Genomic DNA, 27,093 nt, shown 5'->3' with positions numbered 1-27,093 from the left:
CTTTAAGGAGTAAATGCACTTTTTTTTCTAGCAATTCCAAAAGTAGGTAAATGAAAATGGTGTCTGCGTAATGTAACTCAGTTATTGCAAAATTGTCTTAGATCTTTAATTAATAGAAAGAATGTTCTTTGTTAAAGAATCAAATGAATAGAAAAAAATATAACTTGTATTAAATATCTTATATTTATAAAGCTCATAAAACCTACTATTTATTCACAAAAATCCCGGTATCATACCCTTTCAAACCCTTACAGCCCTTTAAAACTCCATAAATTTAGGGAAAACATCCAATTCAGGCCACCCAGTCGGCGTGTGCAACTGAATGGTGACCTAATGATTTCGTAGTACAATGAAACGATTGTCCAGGTGGAATTTTATTGATGTGCAGTCAATCAAATTGTACGACTGACCACATGGCAACAATACGATGGCACAGTTACTGGTTCTACAAAGTTTATATATGTATGTGGCAAAATAATAAAAGCAAATATATTTATGATGAATAAATTCAATATTACAAAACAGCAGTAGCAGTAAATGCGCCAAATATTATAATTAATCGAAAATTTATGCACCATTGTAACCAAAAAAAGAAATCTCAGCCCATAAAAAGTAATACCCTATTACAATCCTAATTTTGTTGCAAATAATGTGTAGAATTTGAGCAAATGAAAAGAACAAATATTTAAGGTGACAGAATACAATCGTCATGTGTCAAATTATGTCCCCCTTTGAGTTTTTGTACTGACGCGACGACGGCCTGTGAATTGTGATGGTCGACGCGTGTTCAAAATCATTCGACTATACAAATTCAATTCTATTAGGGCTGTCCTTTTTACTGAACTTAATATAAAACATTTATTGAACGAAAGATATGATATAACCTATAATGCTACTCAGTTATGATAAGGTAGAGCAAATCAAATAGCTAAATGCTCTGCTGATATAGAGTGCGGTATGATGAATGAACTTCATGGGTAATTTTACGTTAATAACAGGGTCTTGTAAGTCTGACCCTTAAGGGACCACTACAACTTATATCATATAATGTATTTTTTTTCCGGTTTCCAATCTAATTAATAAGGTGTATCTCTCGTAACGAGAAACAATAAACGTTGATTAATCAGGACCTAAGTTCTATAATTCGATGAATTCTCCAACAAAAAACAAGGTAATCTTGAGAACCCTGCGCGGCCCGTTATCGTTATAGTCAACACTATAAACGTATAGTGTATCCAAATATTAGGCGGTCGTTGGGGTGAACGACCTCTCGCTTGAGGCACCTGCAATGCTAGTGTCTATGTTGACACAACCACTGACGTGACGTCCTCAAGTGATAATGAGTGTCAGTGCAATGTTCTTGAGAGATGTTTTGGTATCCGATAAATTAAATGAGATTTATAGGACAGCTATTTCAGTCGCTTCAATTTCAGAATCTATATTGGGAGTGCTTTGAAATTTATCAATGCAGTTGGATATCGTAACTAATTCAGTAAATATACTATGACACAGTTATTGAAAATTTTGACGTTGAAACTGTTGTGAAGTGATGTAATTAGTCGCAATTATTTTTCTATACGTAGATATAACTAGTTGAGCTTTACTGACATCCGATGTATGTTTATCAACCAAATAAGGGTTAAAGATCAAATGCAAATGAGTAGTGACGTATTTTAAATATTGAAGACTGGTGGACACTTAATTCCTTTTCTTAAAGTGTATTCTCTACTATTTGTGGTGTAAACGCATGATTTCTCCGAAGTGAAGCATGTCTTAGTTATAAGTGTTTGTATTCGGCATATCTCTGTTAACTCTATCATTTCATGAGATTGCTGTGACACCATAAAATCTTTCGACAAAGCAAATTTTCTACTTTACAAAACAATTGACCAAACTGTTATTAGTTTTCAGTTGCGAGATGAGAAACAATTGACTGCCACTTTTCATATTCGCAGATTTACGTCGAACCTCGGCATTCCAGAGTGGAAATTGAGGGCATGGCCTTGCTCCTCTTCTGAAGATTGGCACATTTTATCTACCACTTGAACCTCGGCCAAAGACGCGGCGTCTTTGATTGATGTGGATCTTGAAGCATTGCTTTCCAGATTTCAATAATAATCGGTCATAATATATTCATGTTAGTTAATTGAATGAAAATTTGTATTGAATACTCATTGAATACCAATTGTTACTGCTGTCTTTGAACTTCATGAACTTTGTTTAGTGATAACTTAGCTAAGTACAAAATAGGATTTCCCTTTTAAGACCAACGTGTACAAAATGAACTTTTTATAATTTTCATATATATCAGCACTTCTCGTTTAATTTTAAGAACACGTAAAAATAAGGTTTTTACTTTTTTGAATCTTTAAAAAAATATTATAACTTACACTGTACTTATTTTAGCACAAGTTTATACTCCAAGCTTATCCAATGAAAGTATTAAGACAGTAAGTAGTTATATGTCATTGTAATAGACTTGATCTTGTTAATTCAATTTGCAGTCTAAGTCTAAGCTGCATTAGATGTTTGTTGACCTGTGACAAGGTATTGAAAATTTACAAACTTATGACAAATGGCTTTAGCTAAATATCAAAACAATATAAGTTACCTAATAATTGTTGATACGAATTTACTAATACTACATGACAAAACTTTCATATCCATACTATTTTCAAAGGCTTTTAGTACCTATTAAACTTTTAAGATTTGTGGGAAATTCAAGATAAGACCAAATCAGCTGTGTCCTGTAGCAACTGCCGGGCGCACGCCGCGCCGCGACCGTCTCCACTTGCCGACAAGCCGTGTCACTTTCCAACTTGCACGCTATAAATATTCAACGACCGCTTTGCCAGCAACTGCTCAGCTCTCACCTACCGCACTAACTCCATCCACCAGCCAAAGATACCCACCTAGATACAGTTTGGGCTCAATTTTGACGGCCCGCTTTCGCACTCAGCCAAAAATACAGACGGCTCGATGGTCCTCACGTGCACTACCGCTTCTGTCTACTCATCCATCACTGCACATCCGTACGATACGGTAAGACCACGACTTCACTGTCACACGCGGCGGCTGACCGGCCCGCCGAAGTCAAAGCACGCACCAGCACAGACGTTTCAATTGTAGCGCGGCAACTGCTGCAGTGGACCTATCATCAATCTCGCGAGGTGAAACCGCGACGACCGAATCTACGGCGCGAGGCCAACGCGACCTCCACGCTCGAGAGCGTGAGAGCCGTCAAAGCCTGAACGGTGGCAGGTGCTGCGTGAAGTGCAGCGACGATGCAGACAGAGCTGTACGAGACGACGCGCGTGACTCGCCGCCGCCGACTGACGGGCGCGCCGCGGCGAACCTCGGCTCACCACCACACGCGCACCCGCGCACACTCGGCCGGCACCTCGCCGCTGCGTTGCCCCACACCACACCACTACATAGTTACACCGACACTTCGTGCCTCGCCGGACGCAGAGATCCGCTGATATTTTAAAGTTTCATAGCAATTTGACTTTAAAATCTCATCGGTCCGTCGAAGCAACGCTAGCCAGTCGGACAGGCTGAATATTTACCTAAATAGAAGTATGCAGAGATCGTGGCAAGTGGAAAGAGGTAGTCTCTGCCTACCCCTCCGGGAAAGAGGCGTGATTTTATGTATGTATGTATGTATGTAAAAGTAGTGCGGTGTTTTGCTAGACTAGGCGCGTTCTTTGCGCAGTGAATGGATAGCGCGTGTAGGAACACCAAGAACGCATGCGCCACGCACACTGCTCCGTGTTTAGTAAAAAATGATACGTGTGTCTGTAGTAGGATCAACCCGTCAAAATGAGACGAGCAAATTGAAAAAGAAACGCTTAGAACTTGTAAAACTCGTATATTCCCATAATTTAATTTATAAATAGTATAAAATTAGAGAATCAGAAAATCAGTTAAATGAAAGGATGTTGCATTTATAAAAGTCGGAGTTGAGGCAGCGTAAGGTCATCGGAATGATTTAGCTGCGATGCTATAAATTGCGCAAATAGATGTTCCAATGAACTCGTTTAATAATAGCGGGCGTAGCGAGGGCGTCATAGAAAAGAATAGTTATGTAGTCGGCGTGGTCGCTACTCGATTTGTATGAGACATGCTCAAGGTTGCTAGAACACACACCGTAGTCGTCACGCCACGACGCTTGAGAAAAATCTATTACAGAATCTTGAATGAAATGACTTCATAGCTAGTGATGATCTAAAAACGATTCTTTTAAATAGCTTTCATGTGATGTTCGCACATGCTGCAATTCATATTTTATGCCATTGTCAATGAAAATATGTCACCTTTCAACATTATAAAATAAATATTTTTAATTATCATTTTTACAGCGAGGTATAAAAATAGTTGTACAATTGAGTAAAACATTTTAAGTTACATAAATACATACATATAGTCACGTCTATATCACTTGCGGGGTACACAGAGCCAACACTCTTGAAAAAATGAAAGGCCACGTTCAGCTTTTTGACTCGATGATAGAATTGAAATTCAAATAGTGACAGGTTGCTAGCCTATCGCCTAAATGAAGAATCCCAATTATATAAACCTGTCCGTTAGTTGTCTTTTACGACATCCATGTGAAAAAGATCATATTCTTTTTTATATTTGCGCCGGGAACCACACAGCACATTTTTTATTTTTAACACAAATTAATCCAATATCACAGATCATCAATAAGACGAAATCTATTAAGTATATTTGCTTTATTAATGTTTAATTAATAATATTTATTCCAATTAAACAGATACCCAATTTACTTAAATAAATAATAGTGAAAAAAAGGGTATTTTTCGCTAAAGTAATTTCAGGGTTCAACCATGTACAGAAATGGTTTTGTTCATTCGAGGTGGACGTTGGCACAAAATAAAAGGTTTACAGAATTTGTTTCTTTAACATTTGTAACAGACGTGACATTCACTTTATATAAGTTATCTCACAATACCACAACTTTATTAAATATAGTGGAGTAATTATTTAGGATACAGTTTGCAAGAACAGGTTTGGAAAGCAAAAAAGGTGTTACTTGTAGAAAATAAATCATCGACAAAAAAAATATACGAAGAATTGTGATACTGCAAATATCAACACTGGTTCCTTTGAAACCGTTATACCCAAGGCTATTTCAAATACCAATTCAAAGATTTATTTGCACGAACTTTACCATACTATAAAATTATATGTTTTCCTTCTGTATCTTCATTATTTATTTATCGCCCAGTTGCCGGCTGGCAATGCCGACTTCCGCCGGCGGCGCCCGGATCATTGCCAGAAACACTTAGAGAAAAACTACCAGAGACGTTCACATACACGATAACAATCCCTAATTTACACTGTTTTGGCACACGAAACATTTGATCTCGTCATTAGCTGACTATTATGGAAAATTTTATTATTTTGAATTATTAACGTCACGAGTTCGCCCGAATGTAAAAATTTAATTTGAAATATACAGAAATGATGAATCTGACATGAGAAAAAGACCAAAGGGGATACCGAAATACACTCAAATAAAACGACGAAAATATAACTGTCAAACGAAAAGATCTCGCGTAAAACTTTCAGTGGTGGGATGCGATGGGTCTACTTACTACGCGTGAAATTCCAACGTGTCTGATTGGCGTGCAGTGACAGTTTGGGCAGCCGTGAAAAAGTAATTTTCTTGCAAGTGAATTATATAAATGAGAAAGTATTGAAATGTTTCTCGTGACCACACGAGAACAAAAAATACATAATGTGAAACTTTTCGCAATAATTTTTAGAGGTGTACCTTTAAGGGCGAACGATGGTATCGACTATTTGAGCATTCAAAATAATTGTGCGATATTTCACATTAGCGAATTCAATTCCAAGTTTAATTTCATTCAAAGGCTGCGTGTATTCCTAAGAAGGAGTTACGCGAGTCTTTGGCATAGGTAACGACTTTCGATCGTGTCACTGAATGACCACACCGCCAGTTTATAGAATTACCACCCTTTATGGACGCCGCGGTTGCCACAAAGGACGCCTGATTGGCTGAAACACATTATTGGACAATGCGACATAAACGTTTACATATTTCTGTTGAGAAACATTTTCTAGTGTTGCCTGGACATAAACTTGTTAACAAACAGCAGTTGGTGAACATGTGAAGTTGGAAACCCATAACAATTGTGTAGAGCGGGCACGATGAGGTAGCCTCTTGAAAACTTCATGGAGTATTGTTGTGTCAGTAACAGACGATAAGTAAAAATTGAAAATTATTACTTTTGTGGTGGGTAAGGTAGGGTTTTGATTAATAAGAATATTATTAACTCAAGGCAATTTGATTAAATTATAATTATAGTTATAAAATTTAAGTCTACATTAAAAAAAAATCTTAAATATTTCCACCATTTCTAAACACAAAATACATTTTCCATTCGATTGCTTCACTTTGACGTAAAAGGTATGGGTTTGCAGCCTCTCAAATTAGAACATTGGGACTTTGAGTCAACAAAAAAAGTAGGGGTCATCGGCCGTTCGAAGGATGTACATACATATAATTTTGACATTTCATAAATGCTTCTCATTAGCTCTCTTTTTGGGTCTGACCTGACGAATCATGCTGTTTCGAAGAGCCTTGTTATGTACCGTATAATTAGCACCCATAATTTTAAAGGAGTTACTGATTGTTTAGATATTTATCGGACACACGGTTAATGCAGAAAATAAAGTTTTTTTTATGTTGTACCGGATTATGCGTCATAATCCGGTACAACATAAAAAAAACAACTTTATAAACTATGGGTTAAGGCTATTTGTTGTGTGTCAAATATGAAAAACGACTACTTACTAGTTTTTTTGTCCGATTAAAACTGTTACTCCATTCAATATATACATAAAATCACTTTCCCAGGGGAAAGGCAGGCACTACTTTATCTCTCAACTTGCCAAGATCTCTGCATACTTCTTTCGCTACATCCAAATTTATATATATCTTCATGCAAGCTCATCGTCTTGAATTCAGTGTCTAGAACCTTTAAACACGCCTTAATAAAACAAAATAATAAATTTACTTCATCAAAGGGTATCGTTTATAACATCTACCTACTTTCTTTTGATACACAAAATTAAAGGTTATAATATTCCAAATTACTATATTTATGCTCATAATAATGACCGTTGGCGACGTCAAGCCAGGATTAAGAAAAGAAATAACTAGGTATTTAAAGTGTAACTATAATTGTTTCTCTCTGTTCTGTTCTCGGCATTTGCGCCCACGCACGCCCCACGCCGCACTCAATGTCAACAAAATTGAATCAGATAAATCAATATATTATATAAATGAAAATATACAGCATAATAATTATAAAGGAGTTTGATTTATTATACTACCTGACAATGGTGTTGTAACGATCTCCCGGGCGAAGTCTCTCTACCCTTTTTTGGTAAAGTGAATAATCTAAGCATATAACTCAATTATATTACCTACTTGCATCACTTGTTTAGTAAATGATTATTATTCAAATTGTAATTTAAATAAATATCTGTTAAAAAGATTTTACCCTTATTCCTTACATAAGAGTTAGGTTATTTCAAAAAAGTATTATTTTTCTGCAGAAACCAATATTAAACCAGAAAAAAAAATTATCCAGAAAAATTTAATTTAATTGTTTTTAATTGAAATTTCATTATAAAAATATGTAATTAAAATTTTATTTAATTTAAAATTAAACAATAAATTGGTTTATAGAGACTTAAAGAAACTTATAAGTTAGCTATCCATTTGTTTAGCTGGTAAATTGAAATGGCCGCAGTGAAACGCGCTTGCATCTAGCTATCGGTCTGGCTGCAAGTAGGATTTCCTTTTTAGTCCACACTCGTCTATCATTGGGTCAGTGTGCGAGCGCCGATCGAGTTGCACTTGTATATAGTACACTTTCTTTTTTATCCAACCTTTTTTTTACGGCAATGCTTCTCGACGCTGGATGGACCATTACTAAAATTACTAAATTGTAATTAACTTTACTTTGTAGTTATAAAAATTGATAGGTTCAGGTAAATTGTTATTTTTTACAGAAATAAAAACTCAATACCTTTTTAATCCCTTATAACAGCGCGCCCGCGCTTTGAACATACGCGAAGATGAGATTTAAGATAAATAATAATTTAGTTGGGGCCTGAAAAACATTTTATAACGTTATTTACGACACCATTAGTAGGCACTTCCATTGAATATCGTATCTTGAACTCTTATAATTATCCGAGGATTGTTCATAAAGCTATAATTCGTTTTTATTTACAGCTCAATAAACTGCCTTGTTGGAAAATACAGAACTTATAACTTTTATAGAGCAGAACACGACGTACTGATTTTGACTCAACGTATTTCAACTGTATTTAGACTGAAATAGTAAAGTTCGTTATGTTTCTGTAAGGCGTTAAATATATGTAGGTAAGTAGACATTTTTTATAGCATTTAGATCAACAAGATTTTGAGAATTCGTTGACACTAGGTGTTTGTATAAACTTAAGAATTAAATAACCGTAAAACTATACAGAAACAATGATTTCCGTTTTCTATATAATCTAAATTTTTTTAAGGTTGCTAATTTTGAGATTGATAAATAAAAAAATATGGGACGCTGACACTTGAACTCAATAGGTTACATATGCAAAGTGTTACAGTCCGAATTTATATCATCCACAGATATAATGTCATCTCAATAGCTGTAAATAGATACGAGTAGACCATGAGACTCGCTGGAACGAACGACCTAGAGAGGTGAATAAACGTCCGATATACGGAGTTCAACATTTTGACCTGATTTTTATAAAAGCGGTGGGCTAACGACCGGATTTCTAAGACAAATAAAACAAATGCGAAATGCAGGTTAGAATTAGGCCTCTTTTTTATTGACCGCGGCTGAGGGCGCGGAGGCGGATAATAAAGGCTGCTTGGCGTTTTGGAATCAAATTGATTTTGCGTTGAGACGATTTAATAAAGTAAAAAATAAATGTTATCATTTTCTTTTTTAAGACTCTGTGTAGCTGAAATGGAATTGACAGAATATTCAGATATTGTTAGCTTCGACATCAAAAGAGCCGGAACACAAACTCTGACTTTGGTATAGTCACTTAACTATAAAGAATAGCCAAGAAATCAAATTTTTTTTATACCAGTTTTTTATATATTTTTTCGGTGAAATGCAAAACAAAATATCGCTATTAAGATTTTTTGTTATGGTTCGTAATTAGTTTGCGAGCAATTTTATAAAAATGTCCGCGTTCGTTCCCTCCTACGGTCCTATGGTTAAAGATCAAAATAAGACCGAATGAAAAAACGCAATTTTTTTGAAGCTATTTTAATTTATATCTCCTCGCTTTAATGTTGCATTCTTAAGCTACTTTTTATCACGGATCGGTTATACTGTTAAATTCAACAAAATTCAGAACCAGATTTCTTAGCATTCAGTCTATGTCCTAGAACACAGTTATCTGTATACTAATATTTCTAAACTAGCTTATTTCCGCAGCGGTATCCGCTTTAAATTACAATTTCCGTTATTTATAAAAATAATAAAAAAGAAACAGCAAATGTTTAACCTCGGATAATATATTTTATCCAAATCAGTCAGTGGTACGCATTTATAATATTAGAGTTTTTGATACGAAGGCACCAAAACTATTCTATTCTATTGTTAATTCTTACCCACATAAGCTAACAGTTTCCCCAAGTAATAATCAAGATCTCGTTTAACCTCCAAGTGTTCATAGCGCTCATTTTGACCATAACGGGAACACTCCACTGGGCCGGTTTAGGGTCGATAGACCGACTCAACCATGACCCACGATCGTGTTCTAATTTCTGTGTACGTTACATAATACTCAGTTCGTTGCTCCCGTGCTCAGTTTTTATGATATTAATATGTTTTATGAATGGACAATTAAAAGAATTTCTGTGTCTTTTACACGGTAGGTTATATATAAATGTTCTTTTCATTCCAGATAGATAGAAATATGTACTTAGTTACTATATTTTCTTCCTTTCTTTATTTTTTTTTTCAGATGTAATTAAAATGTGTCGAAGTGATTTCACAAAAAAATAAGTGTTTAACTTGAAGCACACGTTTACTGGTTAAATTATATAACCTGTTATTCGATTTGACAAAGGAGTGCGTTTAAGTCGGCAAGCTTTATTATGGAACTAGCTTGTACCCTTCGTCGCCCGCGCAAATTTAACGCCACCTACAAAATAATACAAACAGTTTGTCGCAAATGCCACTGGGAAAAAGTTTTTACAAGGATGAAAGGTACCTAATGTCCGTCTCCATACTCCACACTTTAAGTATTTATTTATGTATGTATGCAAAATTTTTTGCAGATCGGTTCAGTGGTTTACTTTAAAAAGGTAACAAAGAAAAAACTCTCTTTCGCATATAAAATATTAGTATGTATATACATCTATGTACACAATGTTATACTGATCGTCAAATTGACATATTCCTAAATGGCATGGCACGGTGCCAGGAAACAGAAATAAATGTGACCACCGGTATGGTAACGTGGTACATTGGTAATACATTATTTATTTTGGTATCTGAACAAGGAGTTTATTTAGATCAAGGTACAGGTTGCGTCATGAAAATATGCTTGTTAGTTTATGAGGAGGAATCAAATTGACCTTAGTCATCTTTGCGTGTTCCCGGTTGCACCCATCGAAGTGGCGTTTTTGTAAAACATCGCAGGTAAAAAAAATTAAAGTTAAAAGAGATCGTTGGTTTAGCTTTAGACACGAGATCTAGCAAGTAGCCTTAAGAGGATATGTAAACGTCCAAAGGTGATGAAAGGCCAGGGGTTTCGGGCTGTGAAGGAAGGCACCGGGGAGACCGAAGCGGTACGACGTCACACTGCTTCGCAAAATTACTCTCCTCAATGTCCGGTTTTTGACTTCCTTATAAATAAAAATCATTTATTTCTTAGTTTTTAGGCTGTTGGCTCGCATACTCGTATCATCATCTAGCAACGATAATGTATTCGACGTGATAAGTATGAGCCATCTTTGTGATTTTCAATTGAGTTCTAAAATATTTGGTGCTCTATTTCTATCTAGTGATTATGTAGGAGGCAAAGTATGATCTATCTTAACCTGACTGAATAACAAAACTAAGACTTTCTTTTAGGTGACACGTATAAAAGTATATTGCACCACAGAGGTCCATTATATACCATATTATTATGCCTAGTTCTCAATAGTAGTTAATGTTTTTGGGCTTTGATTTTATTGTCTAAGTTAAGCGATAAATCAGGATAATTTCTTTGTGCGGCTCCCCGGGGTAAAATGTTCCGGACATTATTGGCCTTTCGTGTTTCTGCGGAATTAACGTGACCGAGGTCACTCACAATCAGGTCAACAGTTACTTATTAGCAAGAGTTTAGAATAATATATCATAGGCAATTACACAATATATAAAGTGGCAAAAAATTTACGTAATTTACTTTCCTTTAGAGGACCACCTTTCTCATGGGTGTCGTAAAAGGCGACTAGGAGAAAGGCTAATAAACTTTAGATTGTCTTGTAGGCGATGGACAAGTAACCTGAAACTTTTTTGAATCTCAATTCCATCTTAAGCCAAACTTCAGTTATAAAGGCGGGATATTATGTATGTAGGAAGTTAGAGTATTGGGTTTTACTTGCGCGGGAATTGCCATTGGGAATTGAATTGCCCGCCGCCAAAGACTTTGGCGGCGGGTATTGCAATACCGTCAACAAACCAAGTCATCATCCTCTTCGCGTAAATTCCGGTTGTGTCCACACTTTTATGCATAGAAACCCGACATATCAACAACAAACTAATAATGTAATACCAAATTTACTACCAAAACGGGTCAGGTTTCTCTGCCTTTTGCCTTGTACATCCGCACTTTGGTCAAATTTTCATGTACATATTGTATCAAGCTGACACTTGACATTCTAAATGTGGACTACTGGCCTCGGAGAATAGGGGCAGAGGATAAAACTGAGAACAACAAGCAAGCAAAGACGAGAGAAAAATAGACTAGGCATTGCTTAAATTCACTAGGTTGCCAACGAGAAGTTATGATTATATGATTCTTGCATTTATAAACAAACCTTATTACATGTGGCGCCTCCTTCATCACGAAGCGCAGGAAATGGCATGTTTAATCGTCAGATACATCCCTGTTTATGTAATGCCTTACGTATTGGCCCAACAAAGACGCCGCCGCCGTGTTCTATATAAGTATGACTCTAATTGGGTCTGTCTGTTTCGACCCAAAAGTTAAACTATAAGGTTTGTACTTTGGTTACCTAAAATACTTGTTCTTATTGAGACCGTATAGCTTAGTAAATATAAATCAAACATATATATACCTGGTTGGCAGATAGAGAATGCTATTGGCATTAAATTCGACATAAAGTTTGGAGGTAGACTTAATGCTATAAGGCATTTTGTGGCAATTGAATCTTTAGACCAAATTGGGGTAGTGTAAAATTTATTAGCAAATTAATAATTTGAAAATAAAATTTAAATATCTTAGATAAAAATTCCCATATTAATTATCTAATTACTTGCCTTTGTCCTCATGAAGGCTCCCAAAGTTGCAAGACCGCTGTAAGTGCATCAGATGATTCTTACAACAAGAAGTAATGGATAACTTGAATTCTACGTTGTCGGAAAGATATCGATATTTATCCGTTTTCAAATTACCGGAACATATAAGCGGGATGAACATGGTAGAGCTAAACAGAACACAGTACAACCAACGCACAGCAATCAGGCTTGGTAATGTAATTTATGTTAGGATTCCAAGGACTTAATTAGTGAAGAACACGTTTAATGTGGTCATAGCGCATGTATCGGGACTGTTTAAAGTCAAGTGAATTGATAATGTTACCCTCAGTTTATGTTGATGGTATCCTACGTGGATACGCCATTTTGAAATAGGGATGTCGTAAATTCTGATCGCTAACTATCTTACTAGCTTTGCTAGGTGCCTAGCGGTTTAGTAAAACGAGTAATTACTTGGTCTACTGGTAATATCACAGGGTTAGAAAGCTCATGCCACTCGGAGGGTTTATAATTGTAATTCATACATAGGTACATGATATCCTGCCATTTTCCGGGAAGGCAGGGATTACATCTTTCTACTTTCCACCATCTCTGCATACTCCTGTGACTTCGCCTACATTCATAACTCTCTCCATGAAAAATTGTCAGTTTAGGGTATCTTTGACCTGATCTTAAAAAGATTTTGAAAAAATTATTTTACAATTTTTTTTTATATTTTACAAATTTATGGTAGTAATACAAAAACGATGAAAATAAAGACATAAAAAGTAAAATACTATAATTTGAGACATATTTGGCGTCGCTAAGTGACTGTGTCACTGTAAGATCATTTAAATTTAATCTTCTCTCAAAGAACCAAACCGATTGACATGCGTCAGAATTACTGCCCACGCCGCTTTCAGATTTTAATGACTTTTCATTTATGTTTAGATAATTAACCTTCTCCTGAATATTTTTTTTTAACTTGCCTTTTTCATTATTTTTAATGGGTTTCATATTACGAAAAGGCCACCAATATCATACTTAAATATATAATCCATAAATTATTCCAAAAAGAATCCATTAAAAGTTCGTAATGTCTCATTAATAATACAAAATACTAACTTTCAGCGGGTGCAAAACTCTGAAACTTTATGAATCCGTTTCAACTTTCACTACCAATAGTCGGAGATTGTAAAAAATTCGTATTCAGAAAAGTTTTTTAATAATCGGTGTCCATTCATTACATACTATTATCATCTTACGAAGGTTTCAAAAAATTATGTACATATTTTACTGAAAATAACATAGAATTTGCTACCTGCTAATGAAAGGACATGCGATCTCGATGGTAGTGGTTTCTATGAATTTCGGGACTTAATAATCTTCCTTTCTAGGAAGGATACTTAATAGAATTTTGAATGGTGTTCTGGCCAAGTTAGCGCTTCCAGTGCAGCCACAATTTTAATAGAGGTAAATTCCCAAAGATTATCCTTCTCTACTTATATCATGCGACTAAATGAAATATCGTCGTAACATACCAAAATTAAGTTAAATCGAAAGTGCAAGCAATCCACTTAACTCATTGCTATCTCTCCCTACTGGGCCATGGCAAAACTTAAATTGCAAGCTGCTCTAAGTTACAAGCACTTTCGAAATTCTGTTTTAAAGTTCAGTCATTACGTTTGATTTTCCTTTTAACATTTAGCATCGTAAGTCGTATATCGGGTGTCAAAAGTCGACTATTTATAGATGGATAAGTAGAAAAACCTGTGGGACAGGATAGTGTGTATAATGTGAAGTAAGGTTGGAGTCTCTGCGACCAGTTGCTGACAGAACGGCTTAGAATCTAAACGTCTATTTCTACTACTACTAACTACTTAAAAAGCGCAGAATATTATGATTTTGTTTTTAAAATTATAGTATTTTGAAGCCAAGAAGAGAAATTTTCTCACTGTGAGAACTCTTCTTAAAATGTGGACGAATCAAAAGACGTATGCGGGGATATTAGCAAGAAGAAAGATGGACTCTCTTTCGAAAAATAGATCAAATGTAGAACCTTTGTATCAACAAAATGGGCCCACGGGCGTAGGTAGAATATTTTGGTCTGGGATTTAAGCCCGCCTCCACATTACCTAAAAAGGGATACGGTAAGACAGGTAGCTGACCGTAATAACTTACCCGAATCAATTTACAGTAATGTTGTCTTTAGTAGACCTTGGACTTACTAGCAAACAGCTGAGAATTTGAAATGTTTGAGAAAGCTAAAAACGAAACTGGAAAGATTACAGAACAAGCCTTTAATCGCTCAAAATCCTGTCAAGAAAATGTGAAAACTAGTTTGAAAGTATTTTGATTACAATAAATTATTCTCTAGCTGTTTGTCTGGGTTGCGTCCACTCTTCTCTGAAGAGGACACTATGACGACAAGTTTGCAGTGTATCTTAGGAAACCCATAATCGTGCTGACACATCTAGTTGCCTGAATGTGCAGATTTATTAACGATGTTTTTCGTCAACGTAGGCAGCATTTGGAAAATAAAATAATAGTAAAGAGTATTAGCGCGCACATAAAATCTCTAATAAACACGAATTACTTGAGATAGCTGGTAACTCATTAGTAGTAAATTACACGTGTAAAACGACCTATTTCACTGAGATTTATATGTAAAATGTAAGTTAATGACGTGAAATGAGAATACGAAACAACAGTAAAGTTTCTGATATTTTAGACGTAGCGTGAGTATTGATTTGTTTTTAAGGGGCAGGGCTTTCATTGCCAACTTATGAAAATTTCCCAAATATTGAAAATGCGCTTCTCTTTCTCCTCAAATCTCGTGTAAATATGTTCATAATTGGCGACTACTGACCTGCAACGTACGCGAACCTAGATTCGTTTCTCCGAAACATTTGCATAATAACCGATCTCAAGGCGAGGCGTGGCGGCGACCGTAAGGGCCAATCTCCTACGGTGCAATAAACTTTTTTAACACGCGATCATGGGAACTGTATAACAATTCAAACAATATTTCATAAAATGTTTATTTATTTCTATTATCCACGAAGTCAATCAAGGTCAATCAAGTGCTATATTTTAGGCGGACATATGCCAAAAATGGGACTAAACGATGACGATCTGCATTTCACATTCCAATAAAATTGGTTCAGATGGGAGTGGCTTCGTGTAAAAACCTGACTCACCCACTCCAAGATCCACAGTAAGGTCATACTCCGAGCTTCTCTCCAGAGTGGTGAGTACGCAAACAGGACTAAAGCCAGGAAGAAGTCTAGCTTCTATCAGCAGCTTCACCCGCGCGAATTTAGCGCCGATTACAAAACAATACAGGTGTTCCGCAAAACTATAGTTTTAACCGGGATGAAGAGTACCCTATGTCCATCTACAAATTCTTAATAATATATAATTTCAATAAGTTCAGTAGATAACACGTGAAGAGACGACAAACAAACAAAATAAACTCACATTTGCATTTATAATTTTAGAACGGTTTAAACTTTATTTACCTCACAGATCTTGCAGATGCTTCTGTGACAAATGTCGCAATCGTTACATATGATATGACATTCATGAATTATAATTAGGGTCATATAACATACCGCCGAACAATATGCTAATTCGATAAAATGTCAATAATTTTATCATACGACGAATATATAGTTCAGAGCCTTTTGAACTCCTAATATGCGTAGTTAATTTTAAACAAGTTGTCAGTATAGGTCAAGAACCAATGTGAATAATAAAAGCTGGTTTAATGAGCATATTATGATATAAAGTGAAAGTTGGGTATGGCAAAAGAAACATGAAAGCAGAATAAATGCAGTGGAAATGAGAGCGTTAAGGAGTATGATGGGTGTGAAATTGAGTGACAGGATAAGGAACAGCGTGATAAGGGAATGTTGTGATGTGAAAGAAGATGTAGTTACAGGAATAGAAAAGGGTATGTTAAGATGGTTCGGTCATGTGGAGAGGATGAATGAAAGCAGGTTGACTAAGCAGATATACAAGGAGAGTGTGGAGGGAAAGGTCGGAGTGGGAAGACCTAGACGAACGTATCTTGATCAAATTAAGGACGTCCTGGTAAAGGGTCAGGTCAAAAGTACCCGAAACCGCCGAGCTTGTATGAAGAGAGTTATGAATGTGGACGAAGCGAAAGAAGTATGCAGAGATCGTGGCAAGTGGAAAGAGGTAGTCTCTGCCTACCCCTCCGGGAAAGAGGCGTGATTTTATGTATGTATGTATGTATGTATTATGATATAATATTCGTTGGTTAATTGATACTTTTTCAATCGGTCAAAAGGTTATATAATTAGAAAACTTAGTCATGATTATATAGAATTTCAAAAATTTTAAGTTGGATTGATAGAAAGAATTTAATAGAGATATGTTTAAAGTATGTAAATCGAATCAGTATGAATTTTATAGTTTCGCCCGCCCGTTTTATCATCTCCTAGTGATTACTTTTCCATTCTCTTCCATTTTATATTCTGTGTAGCCAATGATCTTCAAGTATTTTTATTGCCACTATTTCAATAACTATTTCTATAGCACGTACGTGTTAGTTAGTGAGTTAGTCACGCAGACAAGTCCAATTTAAATAATAAATGCACGTAACGTCCCAGATGACCGATAAGGAGGTCGTCCACGTACAAATATGAGGTAATGCTTCAATGTCGCGGCACGTTCGGAACCATCAATATTGTTGACGGTGTATTTTCATATTTCACTATGGAGAGGGCTAATGGTAGCGAAGGGTCAACGACCGGCCTTGCTCGCTAGCTTACACCTATAGTATTCGTTTTGAATTAGATTTTCTTAATTACCCCAAAATTATAGTATTCGGTCACGCGTTGTACTGACGTTAATTTGAGTTCGAAAATAAAAAGCTATAGAGATTGTGGAGGATTTATTGGAACACTAATTACTGATGAAACTGATAACGCTGGTATTCTCTGCGAGTTCCTGAAAAAGGTATTTTAAGCATTTGTATTTTGTTCTCAGGGTTCGTTGATTGTAGATAGTAAATGCAAGTATGTAAGCCTGTGACATTAACCATTTTTAATTATTGTCTAAAATTATTAACACACATTGGCTTGAGCTTTTTTCATGAAACGTTTATGCAAGTGAAGCAGCAGACAAAAGCTAGTAAATCATATATTTTATATTTTCATCTTAATCACACGGGTATAGGCCTTATTCTTCTGGACATCCCTATGTTCCTGATCTTTACCTATTTCTTATTAATGTCCAAAATTTTATTAAGATTGTTCAAGAAGATATCCCGTTATGGGAAAACAAACAAACTACTCTCCGTTTAACAATACAAGTACGGAATTATGAACTAGTTTGATATCTAAAAACTATGTAGGTACCTACATATATGGAAGTCCAGTAGTGATTCGGTCACTAGAGGTCGTAGATGCACTTTTATACGTGCAATTTGCGCAAGCGCAATTGTCGCGGCAGACGAGGCGTCGGATGTTACAATTGACCAACGCTGACCAGACAATGGGTGCAATGCAAACAATACACAATACGTGAAATAACCTTTTTGTTTTTTTATTTTTATTTAAAAGGTATTAAAATGTTATCCCGGCTTCGCTATCGTAAGAAATTCCTGAAGGTTGTTGTCAGGAATGAAGCCGTCAGAAGATTTTTGTCAAATCTTTTCAGACCATCAAAGGCATAGTCTGTTAAATAGACTAGAAACTAGAATGATAAAGAAAGCAAAATAAATAAAACGAGTGATTGATTCAGGTTCACAAGACGAATCATTTCAAATATCATAATTTTGCAATGAGAAGGTGAATTATATCCCAATCAAAATAATATGTTAAATTTACTATGTAAATGTAAATATTTCATTGTAGATAATGTTATTGTACTCAAATTAATCAAGAAGTCAATGAACCACAAAAATAACCGCTCTTGTGATATGATACATAATACATTTATTTACAGCAACATTGCGTGATCGAGACTAAAACGTAGTATTTTAGCGTAACGTAGACGTAGGTTACAAATAGCGCGATGTATAACAAATTTTTATAGAGTTGTTGCTCTATATCTGCAAAAAAAATTACTTGTGTACAGAAAGATATTTCTTATAGAAGATCGTGCCGAATATGAATCAGTTGTGTGAGACTTTGTACCGTAAATTAAATTTGGTGGAATGTTGAAACAACACTATGTTTTGGACACTTCCCATCGTGTGGTACCTAATGACTTTGTGATTTTCAAGGCAGGAGTTAATAAACGTTATTTGACTTGTATGTCCTGATTTTGGACGGTGCTTCTAAACCTAATACTTACAATGTATGAACTGTACGTTTCTATATACGATGATTTCACGACAGACTATTTAACAGTACAGATTGTAAAAAAAATATTTTTATTTTCCTTCCCAACTCACATTAACAATATAGACTTAGTAAATCAGGTCTGACTTCAGTTGAAATTTAAAAAAACATTCCGAAACCATTCTAAGCATAATTATTATTATCAGCTGATGGCACATTTGTATGTTTTATAATTTATAAAAAAAGACCTCGCGAGTCTCACTCATGCCGAATAATCACGCCCACGTGTTTAGATAGCCTTGAGTATCAGGCTGAGAATACACTATCTACATTGAACTAGTCTAAATTACGGACTATTCACCTTTATTTAACGTAGATGATAAATAGGTAATACAGATATATGTAAAAAAAATCAAATCCCTTTTTTGGGAATGATATTCAAAGACTTCTTTCTTTCCACTGGAAAAGATCCCTGCATCTTTCGCTTCATGGCTTAATCTTTTAAAGCATACAAAACGATCGAAAACAAAACTTCAATTACATTTCTAGACTCTATTTCCGAAATAAACACTAACCTATAACCTATTAACTAAAAGTCAGCTTATCTTTATTTTCTTATAATTTCAATAATATGATTTCTAACTCATATAAGCTCTAATCCAGCCTCAATAGTTATGAAATATGTTTCGACACCAGATTGTTGGGAAGATCGCAAGTCTAAATACCTTTACGGCATAGACGGTGTGGCGTGATCGAATCCAATATCGTAAACCCAGCTTTACGACGCATCCATACACCATAGAAACGAGTTCCGCGAATGATCTGACACCTCAAGGAATCCAGAATTTATTGAAGTTGACGACCCGTGTTCCGACATCGTCAGATGATCAAACGCCGGCGAATTTATCAATTAACCAGCTCTTGCCCGCGGTTTTCCTATGAGAACAGTACTTCATAAGGCATGAAAATAACTATAGAAATCGGAATAACATAAAATATTCGAATTTCGAGCGAACGAAAGGTCGAACCTTCTGAATACTTATTTGTTCGTAACATAAATCCTGGGAGAACTTAAAGGGACAAACGCCAAAAAACAAAATATTGCCTAATAATGAATTCCCAATTTCCACAAACTGCCAACAAATACAGAAGTAAACAAAGCAATCAATTAGAAGCAGGCTGTGAAACGAGACGATAAATTATATGCCGCCACTAGCGATGTAAGAGACTTTTTAAGATAACTATTGTTATCGAATTAATATTTTAATTAATTGCTATAAACGGAATAATAATCGATTTACACTGACATTTATTAATTCTGTTTCAGTTTTCTCGATGATAGGAAACGTTAGATTTTATCTTAATGCTAACAAAATGAAACAACTAGAAACTATATTCTACATTGCAATGAATTTGTATCATTTATTACACCACCAGTCGATATTTTCTGTTGTTTTCCAAGAATTTTTATGTTTACTTTGTTCTTCTAGAAAATCTATTTCCTGTACAAAGATTTCAATGGAAGAAATCATGTTGCTTCGGTTATGAAAGTTATCATTAAACAAGGTAGGTATACAATATTTTTATTGAACAGATTTTTACTAAGGAATAAGCTTTTAAACTTGGGATTCTTTTATGGTTTTGGAATTTTTCTTTTATATTTTGCTATGGGCCAGCAACCAGTCACTATTTCAATCTGAATTCTATCATTAAGCCAAACAGCTACGTGGAACAGAACGCGGCCTATCAGTCTTTTCAAGACTATCGGCTCAGTCTACCCCGAAAGGGATATAGACGTGATTATATGTATGTATGTAGATTTTTAGTCGTATTTCGATTTCGACCATTTTGTATTTGTGTATTCCCTTAAGTATTTATTTAGCGCCATTGAGTTGATTATTCTTATCTTTTAAAATATTACTTCTATACTTTACTATTGTGACTTTGCAAATATTTGCGATCTTTGTCATACTTGACGTACTTGACCGATGGTAAAAGTCTGGTATGATGATGAATGGCACATCAATATTCTTGACGGCTACTGTCAGATTAACCGACTAGCTTTAAAGACGTGACGAGACGGTAAAGTGAAGGCGAATTCACACTTAATTTACAACTATATACTATAAATACGCAATATCAATGAACCTGTATGATGAAATATTCACTGAAATTCACAGTTCGCATATTTATCAATATTTAATAATAACTAAACGAAATAACTTAAGTATTTGTCAAGATTTGAACCCAAGTATAATTCAATTCTTGAGAAATACTTAAGTTACTTCGTTTAGTTATTTCCAATTTGGATGCGAATTTATCATTTAGCGACGTCTACACTTCCAGATTTTTTTGTCATTGGCTCTATCTGTCCCATAAAGGATAAAGACGTCATATTTATGTAGATATAAATTTTCAGCTTTTAACCACCTCATCTTCTTTGCGGCCATATTTATCATCACCATACTCATGACGTATATCCCGATTGCGTCTTCACCTCTCTTGAGAGGTACGAGTACCAAAGATTCGTGGGACTCCTGTCTTCGATATATTGCAGGGAACATAACATACGGGTTAATTTGTTTTACCTAAATGAATACAGGTTCCTTCAAGATGTTTTCCCTTACCAAACATAAATTCATCAAGAGTACTTTGTGTGTATAACCAACTTGTTTTTTTTTTTCAGCAATTTGTACAAGCCCTTAGCGATCGGTATCGCGAACAAACACGAGACACAATATTTTATAGGTACTGCGACAGGCAATAGAAGTTTCCTGTGCAATTGACACGTATGTGTGAGATTTTGAATATTTAGAATTGGTCTGATGCAAATAAGTCAGTAACCTCTGAATCAGTATTTTCCATTGATATAAACGTCTTAAAGTTTTGAGGGTCGTTACTATGTGAGCAGGTAGGAATCGTTTCGAGTGATTACTTGATATTACCACTCCTGAGTAAAGTTTAAAACATTTGTTATTACATCGGGTTCTTCCCTAGTGAGGACGCATCCGCAAACACCAGAAGTACAGTCAGGTAAATACATAGTAAATATCGATGCATCAACCGGTGATAGATTTAGGGGTTTTAGTACTGCTGTAGCAATACAAGACAAGCTTTTACTAGGCAGAGATATTAGCAAAGCTGGAATAAAACAGCAAGAAATCGCGTTGCTCAAAAGTCACTTTATTTTCGCAGTAAAGTATTGTTTTTGTAATTACTAAAATGAAAATGAAAAACACGTCTGTCCCCTCAAACATGAGCTTGACAAGTGTCATCTCATCGGAGATCGACACTCGCTTCGTTTTGGGGGTCATCGCGCTCTGTGAGTGACGTCATCGATAACCTTGGTGCGTACTCGGCCCCCCGCGCCCGCGCTCGTGAAAACGTCTGCTGTTATGTAGTATGTAACTACGTGATTTATTTTCAGTTGTACGTTTCTTACAATGTACAAAGAGTATTTATTTACTAGTAGTTGATCAACGAACTTTATAAAATCAAGAGGTTCTTAAATATGTCGCAATTTTTGTTGGTCCATGTGAGACTCGTTTATGAGGCTGAAATATTTTCTGAAGTAAAAATTAGAATATAGTCATTTTGTATATGTTTGTCTTTAGTTAATGTCTGTAGAATAGACGCAAGTGCAGACGTTTTTTATATTTCATTTAGGGATTTAAATCTTCAGTAGTTCAATCTCAAAACCATTGTTGTTTTAGATATAGCCGTAATATGATTTATTTTTATCGTAATATGATATTAATCATTAATCGTCATTTTTTTGTATATAGTCAAAAACATTTGGCCGGTGTCAAGCTAAACTGGTGACGTTAAAACGTCATTTCAACATCGTTAATTTCATTTGGGCACTAACTGAAAACGAATATAGCTTGATTAGCCTGCAATTAGTTTAGTATATGGGTGAAACGACCGGGTGACATTCCCCGTCCTTGTCCATTCTCGGGTAGTATAAGGGTGCATTCAGATAGGTACAACATTAAGATCATAATTCATATAAAAATTAAAAAACCTAATCAAATTATAATTCAATAAAAAATCATATAGGACTTAAAATTTTACTAAATTCGCTCAGAGTAATTAAAGAGATATCATAAAATATAAATAACAAGGTTTGGCATTTGCTTATAGTAAGAGACTACATGTCTAAGTAAGTAAGTAAGCCGGCCCTTTATGTATGTACTTGTATTTACACTAGGGTTAAGTTAAAGCACCCTTATACTTCGCGTTAAATAAACAAATGAGTGCCAATTTTACGTGTCGTGTACACTTTATCTTCAAAAATAAACTACAAGCATTTTGCATTGAGAATTAAACGCCACGAGTTTGATGCATGCATGTCCGGATCATTAGACATAACTTTAGCTATTTTAAGATATCGTTTAAGTTGTTCGACATAAGTATATAGGTATTATACTCAATGTTTTCTCTCCGCCAGTCTGAAATCACCTTTAGGCTTTGTGCATACACGCCAGACTCGTATTATATTTATGAAAATATCGATTTCAGTACATACGTCCTTAAGATTGACCTATATATGGACGGTAAGCATCTTGAAAAGTAGTTGAAGTCAGGTATAAAATGATCAATGTTGAATGAAGTGGAAACCTTTTTACAATTTCAATTTTCTTTTCTTCTTTAAAAGAGCGCTTTTACCCAAATTATCGATAAAAACAAAGCAAAAGGTCTTGATCATCTACTACAGAAAGCCAAGATCCACTACCGTTGGACTTCTTACAAACTTTACTGAAGCATAATGTAATTATCTTCCTTCTTAAATTATCTTTTTGATTAGTTTGTATATAGTTCTGATGATACAGATGTTGTATGTATGTGTTATGAATGTCTGTGAATAGGCCTCTAGCAGCTTCACTACCATAGTAAACAAAATAGTAATATGTGACTTTGACAAATTTTGTGCAGAGTGACTCACCGTTTATCAAGGCGAACCCGTCAGAGGCGTTTGTTGATATCGTCAGGATAACGCTGTATCTGTAAACAAGTAATTATTACATTATTAATCTATTTAAAAGTTTAAAAGGTAAAGTTTTTTGACAGTTCAACAAATTAACTCCGGATCTCAATTCTGCCATTTTTTACGTATTTATATGGCGGCTATACATCTAGTGACTGTTAGATCTATGTATCTACCCCGAAAATAATATTATAAAAATGTTAACACATCTGTCAAACATAACTAACTATATGCGTTTATGCTTATAATTTTTTTCTACGTTCTTTTCAAAAGTGTGAGATGATTGTTTGATTGTTATAGTGTTTGAAAACGTCAAACATCATAATCCAATCCAGTCGAATGGTGTGACCACAACAGGAAATAATAACATATTTAATCTTTAGATAATTTTTGGAAAACCTAGTTATACACGTATCGTGGCGGTTTCTGTTTTATTCTATTAATGTTTTGGAAACACATTACCATAGTTGTTTACACTAACTCAAATTTATTATATAAATTATATTTGAGCCAAACAGCTAAACTTGACTTTCAAGCCTTACAACTATGGGATCTCTCTCCCTCGTAAGTGCTAGTCATGATGTAAAAGTAAACTGCCATATATTATACATATGTGTGAGTGTATTTTTATGTAAAAATATTAATTTCATTTTCCTTTAATTGCCTTAATTTGCTGTTCACCAAGCAATTTGCCTAAACCCCTGACGCTCTGAACTGGGTATCTGTCGAGTTTTCGTTAATTACTTTAGTCCGTGACTCACGCGCTCATTAGAGCATTAGCGGAGCAAGTCAATTAAACAGCTCATATGAAATTTGTAATTTCTTTATTTTATCATACTCACTCTGAGTACCTACACGTTTGTTAATAGAATTTTATTTTGTACAAAAACTAGTAATATCCTGAAATTTATTTTTTGACAAATAAATTAATGCCAAATACCTGCATAAATGATTTGATTGTGATTGTTGATTTACGCAAAAAAAAAAGTCCATAATTCTCTCTAAATTGAGTAAACTATTAAGATAGGAACAAAATCAATTTCGGTTTTTAGTTTTCACGGCTATACTTCAATATTAATTTTACCACCCATTTTCCCTTACGGGGTTGACAGAGACAATGGTTTAGAGAAATTCGAAGGCCACAGACTACGTCTTACCACTAATAAGAGATAAGAGACGAGACTAAATGTGTCGTTGACAGTTTTTCACCTCTGACGCGTTCTCATACATAATGCATGGTTTAAGACATGCATTAGCTGATTGGTAAAGTTTTCACCCATGATTCACACTTTCCCTGAAGGACGTTCAGGAACACGGGGACTTTTTGTTTGTCTCGAAATTTAGGAAGATTTATTGCCATCTTTATGGTCTCAGTGACATATTTACGTTGTGTGGAGTTGGGAGGTAATTTAAAATGATCTATGGTTGTAAGTTATTTTGTGATATTAATTTTTAGTAAACATACATTATTTCATGTATTCGTTGATTCCTACGATGAAAATTAAAAATAAGGCAAATGATTTAAAGTATTGGCCAGCATCGAAGCAAACATTTATAGAAATCCGACTTAAATAAGATTATTCAATGCAGGTATGGTAGAAAATATTAAAGATCAATCAAAGGAAAGCTTTAAAAACGCAAAACATTTTTGAGCTAAATATAAACTAGGCTAGTTACTTTTGACTGGGCTATGACTACCTTGTAATGGAAAAAGACGTTTGTTATGCAATCACAAGTGAAACAATTCCATACGTACATACAATCACATCTCCGCCCCTCACGGGCTAGACAAACACAATATGTCGAACCGATGGAAAGGCGGCGCTCAGAAATTGCAAGTAAATTCCATACCTTTCATTTCTTAAAAGCAGCTTTTGTAAATGTAAATATACAGGTTCCTCTCGTTTAGCAAGAAGATAAAATGCAATAAATTTCCGACATTATCTTATCAAAAATAGTAGGTATATAACGCAGACAAAACTTAGTACTTTCACCTGCCAGGTCTGCGATTTAGAGAAAGTACTAACCAGTATATCTACCTCAAGCGGTAGCTCTAGATATTAAGATTTCATTAGAGATAAACTTCGTGCATAAGGAGGATTATAGGTATGTACATAGACGTGTGAACATGATCTTGTGTTGGACAAGAGTAATTTCGTCCGACCTACCTGACTTTTGTATACCTGACTTACCAGATTCAGGATCATGTTCACACGTCGACTCCCAGTTTTCGGCGCACTCTATGGTTTTGGTTTGTTTAAATAGGGAGTCATATTTTATAATGCAATTTGCACCCGGATACCTCAAAGCAGGTACGATTAGCAGTTGTTCCCTAACTACAAGTATGTAGGCAGATCTCGTTAATCTAATTTCATGCCTTTTTCATTACAGCAGCGTAGCGGGCGCAGAAAGGGCGTGCGCCGGATATACGCTCGCTCGCCGACATAATCGCCAGTAGCCGAACGAGTTTTATTTCGAAACGCGATACATAAACGACTCTTTGATGTTATTTGATTTTCATCTGACATTCGCTGAAAGCGTTGTAAATAACTCTATTGTTCGGCCCCAAAGCTTATTTACGTTGGACTGGAAACGTGAGATGAAGCCACTCAAATGCTAGGGATATTGGGCTGATTGATTTTGGTGTATAAAGGCGAATTGATTCCGTAAGACTTCGCTTTCAATTTATGTTTTTCTGATGTGCTGTGTTTGTAATTCCGTAGGTGATGCAAAACATCCGTTTTTACGCGGTCTTTGATCATATTTTCCTTACTGAATCGTTTTTCGATAAAGTGGATTCTGTAAAAGATGTTATAGAAGAAAATATTTCAAAATTAAATTTATATGTATGAATAAGATCAGTACTTTATTGATAATCTAATATGATTGCAAAGCATACTTTAAAGTTATACATTTAAAAAGAGTTATAATATGAAAATACAATTTACAAGAAACCTGTTCTCAAGCAGATAGTGTAGTTGTTTCTTTTAATAAACTTTTCGAAACCTTGTGTGTCCGTGAGATATATTAAAAACCTTTAATTACTTCGTTCGGAGATGTCACCTACAAGGTTCACGTTCATTTCTGTCTAGAATAATTGTGGTACCTAAAGAACTATTTGTGTTAAAGGCATGCTTTGTATCATTCGTTGATAAAGAATACGAACTTATTTAGAATTAAGTCCAAACTCTTATTAAGTAATTCCATTTTAACATTGAAAACTCGAAAC

General features: G+C 35.1%; 1 protein-coding gene across 3 annotated transcripts in view; it reads right to left on the bottom strand.

The window, feature by feature from the left end:
- The window catches only part of LOC106139077 (ecdysone receptor), a 188,256-nt gene that overhangs the window by 138,895 nt on the left and 22,268 nt on the right, over window positions 1–27,093 (bottom strand). For 2 of the 3 annotated variants that reach the window (XM_013340429.2, XM_013340430.2), the window contains exon 1: window positions 2,913–3,319. The gene's annotated coding sequence lies outside the window, so the exon portion shown is untranslated. Of the gene's footprint in view, window positions 1–2,912; window positions 3,320–23,822; window positions 23,882–27,093 lie in introns of those variants that run through there. The other variant, XM_060954891.1, reaches the window with a different exon arrangement.

Source organism: Amyelois transitella, chromosome 5 (assembly GCF_032362555.1).
Source record: "Amyelois transitella isolate CPQ chromosome 5, ilAmyTran1.1, whole genome shotgun sequence".
In the NCBI taxonomy this organism is placed as follows: domain Eukaryota; kingdom Metazoa; phylum Arthropoda; class Insecta; order Lepidoptera; family Pyralidae; genus Amyelois; species Amyelois transitella.
Note: the sequence above shows the minus strand (reverse complement) of the source record. Positions and strands in the feature narration are given on the sequence as shown.